We start from the raw sequence: 18756 nt of genomic DNA, 5'->3' as shown, positions 1-18756 counted from the left end.
TTGATTGCTCTGCTAAATATGGCAGAGAGTGGCGGGGGTAGAAGTAAAAAGATTCAGGAACTGTTTATGTGGAATTTATAGTGAGAATTATTATGCGGCATACGTGTGCCTTTTCAAAAATCATTTGTGTAATTAAGTTTTGTGCATTGGGTGTTGTAAAGTAATTATTAAAATGTTGAAAATTAGGAAACTTTCTAAATTCAGGTCTGTAAAGGTTAAATTCAGGTCTGTAAGGGTTAAAAGGTTCCAGGAATAAAAAAGCAACAGAAAGATAAGCGCAATAAACCCCCTTTGTTCATGCCTCTCAGAAATTTTAGAGCAAGGTCATAATTCTGTTACTTGTAATAACAAATTATCAGTAAAAGAAAAACCTTTTTGTGTTTTAAAATTTAAACGGACACACAAGTATTAAAATTTGAGTCTTTTATATTTCTATTAGAAAATTTATTTTAATTTTTAAGGTATTTAAAAAATTATGTGAAAAATAATGTGGTTAGCCTTTTTAAACAATATAGTTAATTTAATGCACTGTGAACACCTAGGTGTGCCTTATAGTACCCTTGGTTTTAATTTTGTGCTATAGCAATGGTTGTTCTTTACCTCTGCTTTGAAGAAAAAAAAAACTAGCCTTTTAAGTGTATTCAGAAAATCAGCACATTATACAAATTTGTATATTTGTGCTAAAGTAAAGAAATCTGGTCTTATGAAAAAATGTACATATTTAATTTTATGAGTAATATTATAAAAGCAAATTAACTAGCATTAAATATAATTTTAGTCTTAAGCTCTAGGTGTGGAAATGCATCACATGTCTTTAACTATATTTTATAATGTCTAAACATTTTGTTAATTTGGTATATAATATTTTTTACAAATTATCCACTTAAAGTCTTCAAAGTAAAAACAGTTGTTTGTTTTTTAAAGTCAGTTTTTTATACCTTTAATAATCATAGTTCATGCTCTTGTGTTTGATCATAAAAATTTTGACACTTTATTACAGCTGTCTTACTATTCTACTGTGAAACCAATTTATAAAAAACCTGTTCATTTACAGCAAATAATATCATACTTCAAAGTGGAGACTCCTTCTACAGTGCTCATTAACCATTTTACCTAACAAATTTTTTTAACTTCTAACATTTTACTTCATGCTTTAAACCTCAAATTAGAATTGTTTTAAAAATATTTTGTGTTAAATCTAAACCTTAAAATTTATTTTCAGCAAAGTTCCACTCCAGCTACATTAAAAGAAATTTTTTTTTACAAACATGCCGGCTAAATATTTTAGAAGCGCTTGTCAATTTTTCTAATGCAAGTTTTAATTCAATCCTTTTGTCTGTTCATGTGTGTGTGTTATGATGAGTGAAGGTGGCCACAATGTTGTGTTTCGTGTTGTTTTGTTCTGTTTATTTGTTATTTTTGCATTTCATGATAAATATAATTTTTAAAGCCTTATCCATTTTTGAAATTTCAATTAATTTTTTTTTTACCTGGCTCAGTCTGGTCATCTAACAAACTGTAACATCCCGCTGAGAATTATGTGTTAAGCTAGCTTTGTCTTTCTGACAGCATGGCAGAAAGTGCAGGGGATTTCTCAATGGCCATCGGGGATAACTTTTCCCTGGAGAACTTCTGGACTTTGCAATCACCCAGCTCTCCCGCTATGTGTAAGTTAAGGCCTATAGAATATGAAATTGTGGCTAAAAAGAATAGCATCTAGCTTTAAAATAATAACTACGAAGTTTAAGAAAAATCATTTAGGTTCAGTTTAAAAGTTTTTGAAAAATTGGCGATTGTTAATTATAAAATTTTTTTGAATGCTAAAGTCTGGCAAAAGTCAGGAGGCATTCCCGTGGCATTCAAAAATAACCATTTTGCCTCCTGCCAAGCTGTTTTCTTATAGACTTCCTGCAGCTTCCCGCAGTCCTGTCTTCATCCACTTCAAAAGAGCCTGTCACCCCTCCTGTTAGCCTGCCATTCCTGCGGACCTGTTTCAGACTAAATCCACCTGTGACAATGCTGAATTTGACTCTGCCTGGCTGCCCTGGATGCCCACCACTGCCACTAACAACCTCCGTTGCAATTTGTCTGCTCCACCTTACTCTCCCTTGCAAGACGATGACAACACCTCTGGTTCCTTCCCTTCCCCCTTTGCTGGTGACATAGCCAACTCCCCTCCCACTCATCCCACTCCACCCCCTGACCCATCCTGGAAGTAACCCTTTGTGCCCTCGCCATGGGTCCTGAGGAATAGTAAGCCACCCCCACTCAATTTTTGCCACGACCTGGCCCATTCACCCATTCCCCAGGACACACTGGCTATGTCAGCTCAACCTCTCCTATGCCCCAAGCTCTTCAGGGCTCAGCCTGCTTCCCCCCCCCCCTTCCAGCCCACACTGTCCTCCGGACCCCTCTCCTCTTCGCAGCTCATCCTCGTCATAGTCAAAGCCTCCGCCCAGACATCCTCCAACCTGCAACTCACCCTCCCCTCTGGCCCTTCCTCCAATGCCCAAGCTATCCTTGATATGATGAATGCCTCGGCCCTTGCCCTTACCAACCCTGGGTATGAACAATGTTGGATTTGTTATTCCCCTGTTCCCCCCTTTTATGAAGGTGTTGCAAAACCGTCGTGGCTTAGACCTTGCCTTTTTGAAAGAAGGGGGAGTTTGTGTTGCTTTAAAGAAAGAATGTTGTGTATTTAAAGATCAAACTATCCTAGTTAGAGATAGCATCAAAAGGATTGAAAAAAGCCTAGAGGAAAGACAGAATGAAATAGACAGAAGTGAAAGTTGGTATCAAAATTGGTTTTCTACCACTCCATGGGTTAGTACCTTGCTCCCAACTTTATTGGGACCCTTCATTGGCTTCATGCTGCTTATTTCTTTTGGCCCTTGGGCTTTCCGCAAAATGACTGCCTTTGTTAAACATCAAGTTGATGAAGCAACCAAGAGCACCGTTCAGGTGCACTATCAACAGCTGACACTACAGATGACGACACCCCCGATTTTACCCCCCTCAACTTTGAGGAGATTGAGCGCTTGGCCAACAAACAAAGATCTTTCAGATCTTTCTGTTCTAGGCTGTGGAGACGCGTCATACGGGGCTAGCCTGATGCCAGATCCTGGGGGCAACATGTTGACCAATCGCGGCGACATGGCCAGGTCCGGGAGCACATCAGGTAACCTAAGACAGACCCTCCACCCTACAAGTTGTGCCTTTTATTTAATAGAGAAGGGGGAGATGTGGGTGACCAAGCACCCACCGATTCTGTGAAGAAGCTTACATCCACCAGCCACCTTCTTGCTTTGCTGGCAGTTGCGGATTTTTGCCCCTGAGCTAACAGGAAAAGCAGCATGTTTAAATTTGGCCCTTGCAACAGGAACTCATGTTCCATTTGTTATTTGCCCTGGGGACTTGAACCCTCTTCTACTTCTGAACAAAACATCTTTACAATGTATTGCTATGTTTCTCCACTCCCTCTTTGACCTTAAATTTGTTTATAACATTTGCCTTTTGAAGCTAGTTCCTGTAACTGAAACCAGATGTCCTGCTTAGATAAGGAAGTCCTATGATCTGTTCCTCCCCCACTGTTGCAATCCAGCTTCCTGCCTTGTACCCCAGAAAAACAGGTTAGCCGTATTTGCCTTGTGAGGAAGAAATGTTATCATTGGATATTTTGTACGTATCTGGCCAAATGTGATTGGCTAAGTGATGCTTCCTGCTTTTCGTGAGACCTCCCCTAATTGCTAGGAGATAAAAGACCCAGCTTTTTCCTGAATAAACGCTCTTGAATGGCAACTGTCATCTTGAGTCTTTCTTATTAACCTCTCCTAATTCGGTTTGTAGGTGCTGGGTGATTCAGGCCATTTGCGAATAATTTGGAGATGTCCTCTTGCTGTTCCCTGGGTTGAGAGAAACTGCTGGCTGGAATTCTCTCCCCTTAGGGGAAGCTTCCAAGGGCATTTTCATTTACCTCTAGATGAAAAAATTAGTACACACAAATATGGCCTTGATTATATATCACTTGACCTAGAAAAATCATCATCAATAGAAACATAAAAATATCTTCGTCATATTCAAAGTAGTATTAATCTTTTAAATGAGGGGACAGAGTAATGGCGCAGTGGTGGGATGTTTGGCTTGCAAGGAACTGACCAGGACTGACTGCACTTTGATTCCCCGGGGTCCCATATGGTCCCCCAAATCAGGATCTATTTCTGAGCCAGGAGTAACCACTGAGAGTTACCGGGTGTGGACCAAAATAAAAAGAATAAATTAAAAAAAAAAGATGTTCTGGAGGCCAGAGACATAGAATTGTGATAGGACATTTGCCTTGTATGCAGGCAACCCAGAAGGGACTTAGTTCGCTTCTAGGCATCCCATATAGCTCCTAGCCTGATAGGAGCGATTTCTGAACACAAAGCCTGGATTAAGGTAACCCTTGAGCATCGCTGGGTTTGTCCCTCAAACCAATCATTCAATCAGTCAATAAAGTTTAATCGTTTTTAAAAATATCACAAAAATTACAAAATAAAATATTTCTGTATTTTTAAACAGTTTAATCACTGAGATGTAAGGATCCTTCATAGGAACACCTGGAAAACTTATTTATCTTTTAATTAATATCAGAATTGACAGCCAGGGTCCAGCCTAGGAGTAAAAATCTTTGAGTTGATAAATTTTGCTCTTGGATCCCAGATAAGTCTCTGTCTGTCTGGCTCAGCTTCCTTCTGTCTTTTCATTGGAGCTTTTCATTCAGAAGATTTGTAACTCACACTAAAGTCCTGTGATGTATGGTTTGAAGAAACTTACAGATCAAACAGTATATACTGATAAGCTTTTTGCTCAAAAGAAAGTACAATATTTTTAACCTTGCAGGAAAGCAGATGTAGGCTTTCTCTCACACATAAAGTTCATGTTTTAATACATCCCTGTAGTATTTAATAAAGACACACAATTATTATTCACCACAACTGAGTGTCTCTCCATCATTCGCAGAACCCTACACCCACTTTCATGGCGACCTAGAGAATTCCCTAAAATGTCAGGACAAAGAAGCCATGGCGGAGCTCCAGTGACACAATCGGTTAGCTTGCGGTACTTATATGGCAGTACGAGGAGCCATGCCAAAAGGCCAGGGCGATGGCGCTAGAGGTAAGGTGTCTGCCTTGCCAGCGCTAGCCTAGGACGGACTGTGGTTCGATCCCTCTGGCATCCCTTATGGTCCCCCAAGCCAGGAGCGACTTCTGAGTGCATAGCCAGGAGTAACCCCTGAGCGTCAATGAATTTGGCCCAAAAACAACAACAACAACAACAACAACAACAAAGAAGAAGCCATGGCATCATAATGCAAACAAGCTGTCACTAAATTTTGAATAAAGAGATACCACAGTACATTCACTTGTTCCTTTCAACAGAATCTAAAGTGATCTCCTTTTTTGTCCTCTTAAAAATAAAACAAGTTTTTTTTATCATTATAATCATCTAATAAAATATATTGATGATTATGATGATGATGATGATGATGATAGCTAATTCAATATCATAACCTTGGCTGAACCATTTGGGTGCTTTCCTGCAGGTTTGTGCCCTATCTGAAAAATTCTACTTCCTTGAGTAATGTACAATGGAAAACCTTCACTCTGCTCTGCCTCCCCACTCTCCTTGCCTTTCCCCCTCACCCTCCCAGGCCTGGTGGAATTTCTTTTCCTGAAAGGGTGCCACAGGGTGTCGAGAATGTCTACTGCTGTTTAGACAGTCGCAAGTCTTAGTCCAAACACATCATTAGTGGCATGCTGAAATCAATAGGACAGTGAAATGAAACAGATCTACTTTGGATGGAGAACAGCTTTGATTCCAAATCTGCCACATGTACTCAGCAGGAGTCAGAAGGTTAAATGAAAGTAGTGTCTATGTTAGAAAGCAGAAATGACAGAGCTGGTCTGAGACCACGGGCATTAAAGTGGGACAGAGGATATTTCTCTATGATTTTAAATGTATGTCTTTTTGTGTTGCTCTGGTTTATCTGTTTGTATCAAAAGCTTATTTACTCAGATGCAACAATTGTTCATTAGTGAGCTGTTTATATAAAGTAATTATTTTTTAAAGCTTATTAGCTTATTAATGGATCAAGATACAAGTTTAGACAGTGGTGAAAGAGAATGTCTATGATATAGTCTTCAACATGCTCTTAATGCAAATAATTAAAAATGAAAAAAAAAAACTCGACCATTCTGGTTATTTTGGTAGATTTTAAATGTATCTATGCCATATCTGTATGTGTAAGTGCAGAATTCTGCCTGCAAAAAAAAGTATTTAAGCTGGGCCTTGTGCTTCAATAAACACATGGGAATCCTTCTCCCATTCTTGTCTGTTTCTGTGTTTGTTCTTTGGTCTGTGTTTATCTGTTTTTATGCGCAAGTAAGTTCCGAGTAAGAGTAACCCATATCTTAACTGGTGTTCCCTGCAAGTCGGGGCACCTACAAGGTTCAATATATCTTCTAATTCTTGACGTTGATATCCAACAACCATAATCATGATCTTTATTATCTTGATAGAAAGGTAAACAAGTAAATACTGTATGAAAGAAATATAATTTTCCTTCACAATGGTAATAAATAGTATGTGCATAAAAGGTGAGTAATATCTTTATCAATATGAAAAAATAACAAAGTCTGAGGATCCTATTTCAGATACATGTTCTTGAATTTATATACTATTATTATATTCTTCATGGTTTCCTCTCAATATTCAATTTTTTTATAATTATATTTGGTGGTTCTATGCTACTTAGGGATGTACAACAGTAGGTGTGTTTGTTTTATTCTTCATTTAACACACAACTGTTAACATTTAGATGATTATATATAGGCAAAACATTGAAGGCAGGTGACTTCTCATATACCCATTGGGAATGGGGATAGACCAAATGCAATAGTGCTCATGAGTTTAATTCTCAAGAGTTAAACTTTGCAGATCTCAGAGGATCATATATGATGCTGGAGCTAGAACTCTGGTCGGTTGTATGCAGGCAAATGTCCTGCCCACTATACTCTTGTTCTGAACCACATAAAATACTTTCTTCTATTAGAGAGAAGAATTGATTAATTTCAATAATCTCCTTGTATTAAGGCTAAAAATTAACATACATATGTTATTTTCAGAATATTATTCTAAGTTATAAAATGTATTCAGGTTCTACTGTTTCATTTTCACTAATACCTACTTAGTAAGCCAAACTCACTATTTGGTTTACAAAATTTGAGCCAGAGCACCTTTACAAGACAAATTTCTTAGATTTTAAAATGAAGTACCAAGATTGGGTGGCGTTAGTTGTAGAAATTTGATATCTACAGTTCTAGAGTCTGGAATTCCAAGAAGGTATGTTCACAGGATTGCTTTAGTCTGATACCTCACTCTTTGACTCTGGTCTTATCTATTTTCACCTGATCTATCATCTATATTTGTCCTTGTTCCAATTGTACCCTTGAAATTTATCTGTCTCCTTGTATTATTCTGACCATAATGACCTCATTTAATTTTTACTGTATTCTGAAATGACCCCATTTTTAAAATGTTCACAATCTCACATGTGATGCAAGGATTTCAACATGAATTTGTCAAGCAGTACAATTTAAGCCATGACACTTGTTTTACCTCACTATTGTGTTTTCTTGATCTTATCTAAATATATCGGCTTCAATCTTTTTTCTTATAATTTTTGTAGGGCACTGAGCTACTCTTTAATTACAGACTATTTCTAAATTTCTATTTATTTAATGTTTTCCATAGTCAGTTGGAGGTTCTGAGATTACTCGGAGGTTAAATGTCCTTCACTTTTCTATTTGTGGTGCAGATATATGAAATGCAAGTAATTAACATGCCTTGTACATTTAACCTTTATCTGCTCGATGAAGGTTGTGTCAGGTATTGCAATTCCAAACTTTTCTTCTCTTACCAGATGTGAGTTATTAAATATCATTCACACTCAAGAGAAGAGCATTATATCAGATCTCCTGGAGAAAGAATTGTCAAGCACGTATAAATTTATATTAAAAGCAAAATAAATACTAGACAATATGGAAGGAACACTTAAACTATGTAAAAACTGTTTCTCTTTAACACATGTCACATTTATTTAAATTATTTCATTGATATTTTTAAAGGGAAACTAAACTCCAGTAGGGATTAAATCCCTGAATATATATTGGCACAATCCATAATCAAGTCTATTTTCACTCAATTTCAAAACTCTTCCATCTTTTAATGACTTAATTTTAAACTCTTTCAGTTTGGAATTGTTAGCATTTTCATCTAGGAAAGATGACAAATATTACTGGACATATTTACTAATAATGGCTGGAATGGGATGTCATGAATACAAGTGTTTTGGAAAAATTGTGTGATTTCTCTGTTGGAACTATCTGGGTATTTTAGATGATTAGCCTCATTTCACCAGTTCCTTTATTATTTCAGGAAACTGCATGATTTAATATTTTCTTTGCATCTGTGTATTATTATATTGTGTAATATACTCTCATTTCCTTATCCAGTCATTCTTCTTTGGACATGTGTTTTTTCCAGATTTTGGCTCTCATGAATATTGCTGCATGATAATTTGAGTATGATTTATGAATAAGAACAGATTCTCTTTGCTATGCGAGGATATAGATTATTTAGAGTCCTTTAGAGCTGTGACAAATTTCCAGAATTATTTTGTGCCCCTTCATTTATGACTATATGGAATCCATTTAATAATAGATACATGTATTATAAGAGTTGAATCCCTAGAAAATTTTCACCTTAATGAAGTGTGATAACCATAGTCCCTTCTTGGGAAGCAATGCTATTAGTGTGATTCAAGTAAGATATATAATATTATCCATTCATTTACTCCAGAATATTGGACATAAAAATACTATTTAACCATTGACTACCAAAGTTTGGTCTTTTAGGATAGCAGAATAATTTATGTTGAAGTTAGGTATTTTTACTCTCTTAAGAAAAATGTATGTGCTCTGAGTACATAAAGTTTCCAGGAAATATTTTTCTTCATTAAAACTAACTATTTAAAAGTTTTGTTATATGCTGTTGGCTTTGTTCTGTATGTTTTGTTTTGGGGGCCAGACCAAGTTGTGCTCAGGACTTCATTTTGAATTTTCATGCAATGATCACTACTAGAATTACTGAGGACTATACAACCTTTAGCAATTAAACCTTGGTTGCCCTCTTGCAAGCTAAACACCTTACTTTGATGCAAGGTTAGTGCCTTACCTCCTCTTTGACTAGGCTACTTTAAGATTTAAAGGGGAACATTAGGGTTTCAAAATTGAGTTTTGTTATGATGAAAAGAAAAACATGATGAGATGAAAAAAGAAGAGAGAATAGGGGAGAGAGAAAAATTTGGGTAGGAATAGTGTGATTTTTCAAGGAAGAAGAGGTCTAAGATATTACTCTAGAGGCAAAGAATGAATATTTTAGAAGAAATATATAAGATTCATTTAATCTCATGAGCAATTTTCTGTAGTAATTTTTTATTTTTAGCATGATAACAGTGGTTCACTTCAAACCACAGACAACAATGAATCTGATTTAATTTGTTGTTCGTATAATTTGTTGTTTGAATGATGACATGATTTTTATGCTAAGAAATGCAAAGTCATATGTTCAGAAAAGAATAAAAATGTAAAAGAATCACTGAATCATAACAATTCATTTAATTCTCACCAAAACCTCAAAATTTGGGAATATTTCTATAATTCCCCAATATGTAGTAGAATGATGTGTAGCCCTAGAAAGATTTGAGATCTAGACTTTCTATGTTCAGAAGCTGGAGATGACTCTACCTAATTACAACAAAAGGGAGAGATTACTTATGTGCAGTTTTCTGTAACTTATTGATTATGAAAGATACTTATGGAACAAAATGATCCAGAGGCATAATGCCAAATATAAGGTAATGAAACTCACTTGTGCTATTTAGAGAAACAAGTAAAGGGGATGGACAATATCAATGTGGGTGCTGTTTTATATACAAGAAAATAATGGTAGCTGGGGAAATGTGAGCAGGACTTTGATTTTGACATGGACAAAAAGTTAAAGAAAGGCAGAGATAATCAAAATGGTGATCAAGTGAGTTTGCAATGTCAGTCATAGTATATGGAGAGTGGATTTGGGAGAAAGAATGAATCAAAGGTGATATAAGGACAAGATTAGAAGTGTCATGGGAATGAGCACTTCCATGGTTTTGGTGCATAACTTTGTGCATAAATACTATCAAGTTAAATACTAATGAATCTCTATTATCTAAAAATAAATAATAAGCATTACCTCATATCAACTAAAACAAGAAAAGAAAAAAATCATTTATGACCTACCGAATGCAGAGGCACAGTCTTCACGAATCAGTCAGTAACAGAACTCCTATTTGAAGACTTCGATCCTTTGAATCCTTTGAATTAAGGCACAGTTTTAATAAACACACACAAAAAAGCCCAGTTCATCTGACTTTTTACATATGATTCAAGAAGCAGAACAAAGAGTCCAGAGAAATAGAGTTCTGTCTCCAAGATCAGTGGAACAAAAGTGAAAATAGACTACAGGAAGCCTATTACTTGTGTGGTAGTTATGAATGAAGTCGATTTTTTCACTTTTTACACTTAAGTGGTTATTCTTAAGCCCTGAATAGAAAGGTCAGAATTTATGGAAGAAATCCTATGTTGATATCCTTGTTGAAATGCCCATGTTCTGGGCATGAGTAAAATGCTTAGATTACAATGTTTAATGGATGTTTGATTCAGAAGTTGTCTTATTCTTACAATGCGCAGATGTAGACATTTCTCAGGTTACAATAGACTGATTTAGGGTAAATCATTTTTGCAGCCTGTGGGGCTCAGAATATTAGTCTTTAAATTAAAACTTATTGAGAAGATAAATATAAAAAATGGCATTTCTTAACTTTAAATTTGTAGTGCAGTCTATTATAAAATTACTTCGTGTAAATAAAAGAAAAAAGAAATTGAAATTATTTGACTCAATTATTCTTTGGAAATCTATTTCTATGGATATGCACATTTAAGAGTAAGAGTTAAAATTGTACAATAATTTTGGGAGATAAATATAACTCTTATTCAATTACTTATTATTATTATTATTTTTAGTATTATTATTTTGGCCACACCTGGTAATGCTCAGGGATTACTCCTGGCTAGGCACTCAGAATTTGCTCTGGGCTTGGGGGACCATTTATTCAATTATTTTTATATTTGAAACACATTTCAAATAATTGTGTTTTATATGGTTCCAGATTTTTTCTTATAGATTATAGCAATTAAAAACAATGCAATTCTATAATATTTTTTATTATTTTAAACTCTTAGGTTTTAGATCTTTTAGAAATTATGATGAAAAATAATTTTTCTTTTACTTCTTTTGACCAGGGCTTCTCAGTCATGTTCAAAAGTTTTAGGAGTCCTGCCTTCAATTCTTGGTATCTAGTGGTAGTTCAAGGAAATAACTGTAGAGGTCTGTAATTCTATGATACTGGACTCTGTGGTATTGGAGATACCTGAACCATCTAGATGGTATAGGGACCCTCAGGGATCCATGACAGTGCTTATTGGCCTCCCTCCAGGTATACTCAGTAATACTCAAGAGACCAATTGGTATGAGGAATCTGGGCCTGCTACATGCATGCTAAGTATGCGTTCTAACCACTGTCCTATATGTGTATATCTCTTATAATCTCTTAATCCATAACTATATTATTTCTTATAACACATACTCTTCTTTTGTTTTTGAATTATATCCAACAGTATTCAGGTTTGGTTTGGCTCTGAATTTAGGCATCACACCTGGCAGCACTTATAGGACCATATATGGTTCCAAGGATCAACTAGGTCAGCTGCATGCAAGGCAAGCATCCTACTGTACTACCTCTCTGGACCCAAAACAAATAATTAGTGATAAGCCATAAATATAAAAGCAGGTTGACATAATGTATTTATAGATGAATATATTATGGTCATATAAAATATTTATTTTTCCTTATTTCATGGTGAACTCTATCTTATTTTTATGACTATTTAGTACTTAATATTTCTCAGCACTGTAGAAGCATATCTTGCTCTCTTTATAGAAAATTAAATAACATAATTATTCGATATTTCATTTCCTATTTGAATTTGGGAATAATTAAAATTTAACATTGAATTTGTCATATGGTCTTAATCGCCATAAGACTGTTCTTATCGAATATACTATATGTTCAGTTTTAAATTTCTTTGTTAAACAGCTTCATTGATCTTTAGTTGACCAGATGTCCCAAATTTCTTGAGACTGAGAGGTTTCTTGGGACATGAAACTTTTATGGGTAAAGACATATAGTTGAAAGTTGATTGTCCTTGTAGTATGTACCTTTATGAAAAATTTACATATTTTCCTTCACAGGATAACAGAGATGCTTATACTTGCAGCTGAGAAAAATAGATACAATAAAATGTGTCTCTTAAGATAGATAAAAAGAAAAAGTAGAAGAACAGTGTGAGATGGAGAGACTATAGATACTTGATTCTGTTTTTATGCACTTGTAGAAATGTTTAGAAGAGAGACTGTTTTTGTTTCAACCTTCTGTTCTATAGTTAGCGATAAGTAATGAGTGAATTATTTATGGGATTTTGTTTCTCTATTTCTATAGATGTGCATTTTTGTACATAGGATATAAATTATTATTTATAAACTTTAATATAAATATCACTAATCAAAAAGTAAAAAATAATGATATTTAAATTTAAAGTATATTATGAAAGTATATAAAACCCATGTCATATTGATTTTTAAATTCAAAAGAGAACTCCAGTGAAGGAAATTTTTCATTAATTATTTTAGATTATAAGAAATCACCACATATAATAGCTAAAAGTCACAAGAAAGGCACAGACATTGTTTTTATGAAATTGCCATTCCTTCTTATATAGTCTCATAGAGGACATGAAACATATCTTCTAGAACAGGGGTCCTCAAACTTTTCAAACAGGGGGCCAGTTCACTGTCCTTCAGACTGTTGGAGGACCAGATTATAGTAAAAACAAAAACTATGAACAAATTTCTATGCACACTGCATATATCTTATTTAGAAGTGAAGAAACAAAATGGGTATAAATACAATATGTGGCCTGCGGGCCTTAGTTGGAAGACCCCTGTTCTAGAAGTTCTCATAACAGTGGTCCTCACCAAAATTCTTTTCGTGATTTTGATATTATTGTACAAAATGTTAAGGGATGACTCTTTATCAATATCCAAGTAGCTCTTCTCCATAAAGGATTCTCACTAGTGTAGTTACAAATTGGTGTGGGGTACCTCACTGACACTCTATAGCAACCTTCTAGAGTAAGACGGGCATCACCTAAATTTAGAACAAAGCTTCTCAATTTGGTTTGTTCTTACCAGCAGAGCTCACAACATTTAGTCACTTACCACCTCCCATAGACAATTTTACATTCATACTAAAAATGCTGCTCAAGTGTAGAAGCAGCCCAGAATTCAAAGATTGACTCAAATGAGATAATCTTTGTGCCACCCCCTGGTACCGCTACCCACAAGAGACTTGGGGAATAACAAAGTTATTCATAAGTCATGAAGAGGATCCGACCTAGAAGAGAATAGGCTGGGAAAAAATGAGCTTAAGACAGTGTTCTGATCAAAAGACATTTTATTATAGTAGGGGCTAGCTTATATAGCATGAGCACATTTTCAGACAAAAGAGGGGAAGTGGTGGTTCAGTAATTTTCCACCGTAACATTCCCATACATCAAATATGTCAGGGTTATTTTTTAGCAAGTTATACATTTATTATAAGTGGTCCTGCGGTGCTCTGTTCTGTTAACAGTGCTACAGATCTAATCTTAACTTGTAGCCTTTACATAGCATGTTTGTTCTTGCTTAACCATTGACCTCTGGTAATGGCTCTCTTTCTGGTCAGCGCTTTCTTTTAGGTTCATGGGGGAAGCGCCACCAGCAGCCTCACATACATAGACCTTTGACTTCTCAGGCATCAGAGACTCCATTTTGCTGATTCTTCATTGTACTCATAGCCCTCGATTGCCTCTTGGGATCTCTTCCAAACTCAGATGGTCAGCCGCCTGCAGCACACCACTTTGGAGTACATCCATGCCACACGTTTGGGTTGAAGTCCACCTAGTGGACGCACAGCTCTTGGGCTCCTGCTCCCGATGCCCGCACATGCCAGCTCAGCAAATTATGGGTGAGCAGCTTCAAGTAGCCCCGACAAGCTCACTACTCTATTTTATTAGCACTGCAGATTCTTCAAGGTACTATGGGCTGCTAGGAATCTCTCTCAGACACAGATGGTCAGCCGCCTGCATCGGCGCCATCCACACCACTTTGGAGTTCATCCATGCCACAAAGTTGGGGTTGAAGTCCATATGGTGCACGCACAGCTCTTGGGCTCCTGCTCCCCATGCCTGCACATGCCACCTCAGCAAGTTCTAGGTGAGCAGCTTCAAATTGCCCCAATGAGCTCGCTTCTCTATTTTATTAGCACTACAGATTCTTCATTGTACTCATTGCCCTCGACAGGCCTCTTGGGATCTCTCCCAGACTCAGATGGTCAGCCACCTGCAGCAGCGCCATCCACACCAATTTGGAGTTTATCCATGCCACAAAGTTGGGGTTGAAGTCCATATGGTGCATGCACAGCTCTTGGACTCCTGCTCCCCATGCTTGCACATCCCAGCTCAGCAAGTTCTGGGTGAGCAGCTTCAAGTTGACCCAATGAGCTAGCTACTCTATTTTATTAGCACTACAGTTTCTTCATTGTACTCATAGCTCTCAACGGGTGCTTAGGATCTCTCCCAGACTCAGATGGTCAGCAACCTGCAGCAGCACAATCCACACCACTTTACAGTTCATCCTTGCCACAATTGGAGTTGAAGTCCACCTGGTGGATGCACATTTCTTGGGCTCCTGCTCCCCATGCCCGCACATGCCAGCTCAGCAGGGTCTGGGTGAGCAAATTCAAGTTACCCCAACGAGCTTGCTACTCTATTTTATTAGCACTACAGGTTCTTCGTTGTACTCATAGCTCTCCAGACTCAGATGGTCGGCCACCTGCAGCAGCGCAACCCACACCACTTTGGAGTTCATCCATGCCACATAGTTGGGGTTGAAGTCCACATGGTGGACGTGCAACTCTTGGGCTCCTGCTCCCCGTGCCCGCACATACCAGCTCAGCAAGTTCTGGGTGAGCAGCTTCAATTTGCCCCAAGGAGCTCGCTACTCTATTTTATTAGCACTACAGATTCTTCATTGTATTTATAGCCCTCCATGGGCCGCTTGGGATCACTCTCAGTCTCAGATGGTAAGCCATCTGCAGCACACCACTTTGGAGTTCATCCATGCCACAAAATTGGGGTTGAAGTCCAACTAGTGGACACACAGCTCTTGGGATCCTGTTACCCATGCCCGCACATGCCAGCTCAGCAAGTTCTGGGTGAGCAGCTTCAAGTTGCCTCAACTAGCTCGCTACTCTATTTTATTAGCACTACAGATTCTTCATTGTACTCATTCCACTCGAAGGGCCACTTGGGATCTCTCCCAGACTCAGATGGTAAGCCGCCTGCAGCACACCACTTTGGAGTTCATACATGCCACAAAGTTGGGGTTGAAGTACATCTGGTGGACACACAGCTCTTCGGTTCCTGCTCCCTAAGCCGACACATGCCAGCTGAGGAATTTCTGGGTGAGCAGACTCAAGTGGCCCCAACGAGCTCGCTATTCCATTTTATTAGCACTACAGATTCTTCATTGTGCTCATAGCCCTCGACAGACTGCTTGTGATCTCTCTCAGACTCAGATGGTCAGCCACCTGCAGTAGCCCCATCCACACAACTTTGGAGTTGTTCCATGCCATTAAGTTGGGGTTGAAGTCCACCTGGTGGATGCATACCTCTTGGGTTCCTGCTCCCCATGCCCGCACATGCCAGCTCAGCTAGTTCTGGGTGAGCAGCTTCAAGTTGCCCCAACAAGCTCGCTACTCTATTTTATTTGCACTACATATTATTCATTGTACACATAGCACTCCAGACTCAGATGGTCGGCTGCCTGCAGCAGCGCCATCCACACGACTTTGGAGTTTATCCATGCCACAAACTTTGGGTTGATATCCACCTGGTGGACTCACACCTCTTTGGCTCCTGCTCCCCATGCGCACACATGTCAGCTCAGGGAGTTCTAGGAGAGCAGTTTCAGTTGCCCTGACGAGCTCGCTTCTCTAGCTTATTAGCACTACAGATTCTTCATTGTACTCATAGCCCTCGACGGGCCTCTTGGGATCTCTCCCAGACTCAGATGGTCAGCCGCCTGCAGCAGTGCCATCCACACAAATTTGGAGTTCATCCACGCCAAAAACTTGGGGTTGAATTCCACCTGGTGGATGCACAGGTCATAGGCTCCTGCTCCCCATGCTTGCACATGCCAGCTCAGCAAGTTCTGGGTAAGTAGGTTCAAGTTGCCCCAATGAGCTCGCTAAGCTATTTTATTAGCAATACAGATTCTTCATTGTATTTATAGCCCTCCATGGGCCGCTTGGGATCTCTCCCAAACTCAGATGGTCAGCCACCTGCAGCACACCACTTTGGAGTTCATCCATGCCACAGAGTTGGGTTTGAAGTCCACCTGGTTGACGCACAGTTCTTGGAATCCTGCTACCCATGCCCACACATGCCAGCTCAGCAAGTTCTGGGTGAGCAGATTCAAGTTGCTTCGACGAGCTAGCTACTCTATTTTATTAGCACTACAGATTCTTCATTGTACTCATACCACTCGAATGGCCGCTTTGGATCTCTCTCAGACTCAGATGGTAAGCGGCCTGCAGCACCGCAATCCACACAACTTTGGAGTTCATCCCAGCCATTAAAGGGTTGAAGTCCACCTGGTGGATGCACACCTCTTAAGTTCCTGCTCCCCATGTCCGCACATGCCAGCTCAGCAAGTTCTGTGTGAGCAGCTTCAAGTTGCCCCAACAAGCTCGCTACTCTATTTTATTTGGACTACAGATTTTCATTGTACATATAGCAATCCAGACTCAGATGGTCGGCTGCCTGCAGCAGCGCCATCCACACCACTTTGGAGTTCAACCATGCCACAAATTTTGGGTTGATCTCCACCTCGTGGACTCACAACTCTTGGGCTCCTGCTTCCCATGTGCGCACATGACAGCTCAGGAAGTTCTAGGTGAGCAGCTTCAAGTTGCCCCGATGAGCTCGCTACTCTATTTTATTAGCACTACAGATTCTTCTTTCTACTCATAGCCCTTCATGGGCCTCTTGGAATCTCTCCAAACTTAGATGATCAGCTGCCTGCAGCACACCAGTTTGGAGTTCATCCATGCCACAATTTTGGGGTTGAAGTCCACATGGTGGACGCACAGCTCTTGGGATCCTGATACCCATGCCTGAACATGCCAGCTCAGCAAGTTCTGTGTGAGAAGCTTCAAGTTGCCTTGACAGGCTCGATACTCTATTTCATTAGTACTACAGATTCTTCATTGTATTTATAGCCCTCGATGGGCCGCTTGGGATCTCTCTCAGACTCAGATGGTAAGCCCCCCGCAGCACACCACTTTGGAGTTCATCCATGCCACAAAGTTGGGGTTGAAGTCCACCTGGTGGACATACAGCTCTTGGGATACTGCTACGCATGCCCGCACATGCCAGCTCAGCAAGTACTGGGTGAGCAGCTTCAAGTTGCCTTGACGAGCTCGCTACTCTATTTTATTAGCACTACAGATTCTTCATTGTACTCATAGCACTCTATACTCATATGGTAAGCCGCCTGTAGCACACCACTGTGGACTTCATCCATGCCACAAAGTTGGAGTTGAAGTCCACATGGTTGACGCACAGCTCTTGGGCTCCTGTTCCCCATGCCTGCACATGCCAGCTCAGCAAGTTCTCGGTGAGCACCTTCAAGTTACCCCCAATGAGCTAGCTACTCTATTTTATTAGCACTACAGATTCTTCATTGTACTCATAGCCCTCGAAGGGCCGCATGGGTTCTCTCTCAGACGCAGATGGTAAGCCACCTGCAGCAGCGCCATCCACACCACTTTGGAGTTCATCCATGCCTCAAAGTTGGAGTTGAAGTCCACCTGGTGGATGCACAGCTCTTTGGATCCTGCTCCCCATGCCCGCACATGCCAGCTCAGCAAGTTCTGGGTGAGCAGCTTCAAGTTGCCTCTACGAGCTCTCTACTCTATTTTATTAGCACTACAGATTCTTTTTTTTTTTGTCCCCCAATTCACAATACATACCCGGCAAGGGGCGTGTGTTGAGGTGTATATGGGGTGCCTTTACTGTACCTCCTCTTTCTATACAGCCAGTGTAAAGAACACAGCCTGTGGTAAGAATTGGGAGGCCTTATCTTATCTTTTATTTATTTTATTTATTTATTTTTTTCTTCAGGGCAAACTAAAGTTGTTTTTTTTTTGTTTTTTTTAAAGTAAAAATTTATTTAAAGGACAAAATTGATTAACATAATGAGGTAAACTAATATAACATAATAATAATAATAATACATGTAAGTCAAAGAAAGTTTCTGATTAAAAACACAATTTTTTTTCATAATTGCTTACATATCTTTCACTGTAGTATTTTGGGTACATATTCACATTGAATCAAGGGAATACCCTCTGCTGCTCTGCCTCCGGGCTGTCCACTCGCCCTGCGCCTTAGCCAGGCC

General features: G+C 38.9%; 1 non-coding gene and 1 pseudogene across 1 annotated transcript; one reads left to right on the top strand and one right to left on the bottom strand.

Annotated features, from left to right (window-relative positions):
• Positions 1 to 523: 523 nt before the first annotated feature.
• On the top strand, positions 524 to 660 carry LOC125995560 (uncharacterized; annotated as a pseudogene).
• A 17641-nt stretch (positions 661 to 18301) lies between these two features.
• LOC125995626 (small nucleolar RNA SNORA51) lies at positions 18302 to 18434 on the bottom strand. Its single transcript, XR_007491120.1, has one exon. It is a non-coding gene; the product is annotated as a small nucleolar RNA SNORA51 (small nucleolar RNA).
• Between the last annotated feature and the right edge of the window lie 322 nt (positions 18435 to 18756).

The sequence above is a fragment of the Suncus etruscus genome, chromosome 17 (assembly GCF_024139225.1).
Source record: "Suncus etruscus isolate mSunEtr1 chromosome 17, mSunEtr1.pri.cur, whole genome shotgun sequence".
Taxonomy (NCBI): domain Eukaryota; kingdom Metazoa; phylum Chordata; class Mammalia; order Eulipotyphla; family Soricidae; genus Suncus; species Suncus etruscus.
This window is presented reverse-complemented; position numbering and strand designations above follow the sequence as displayed.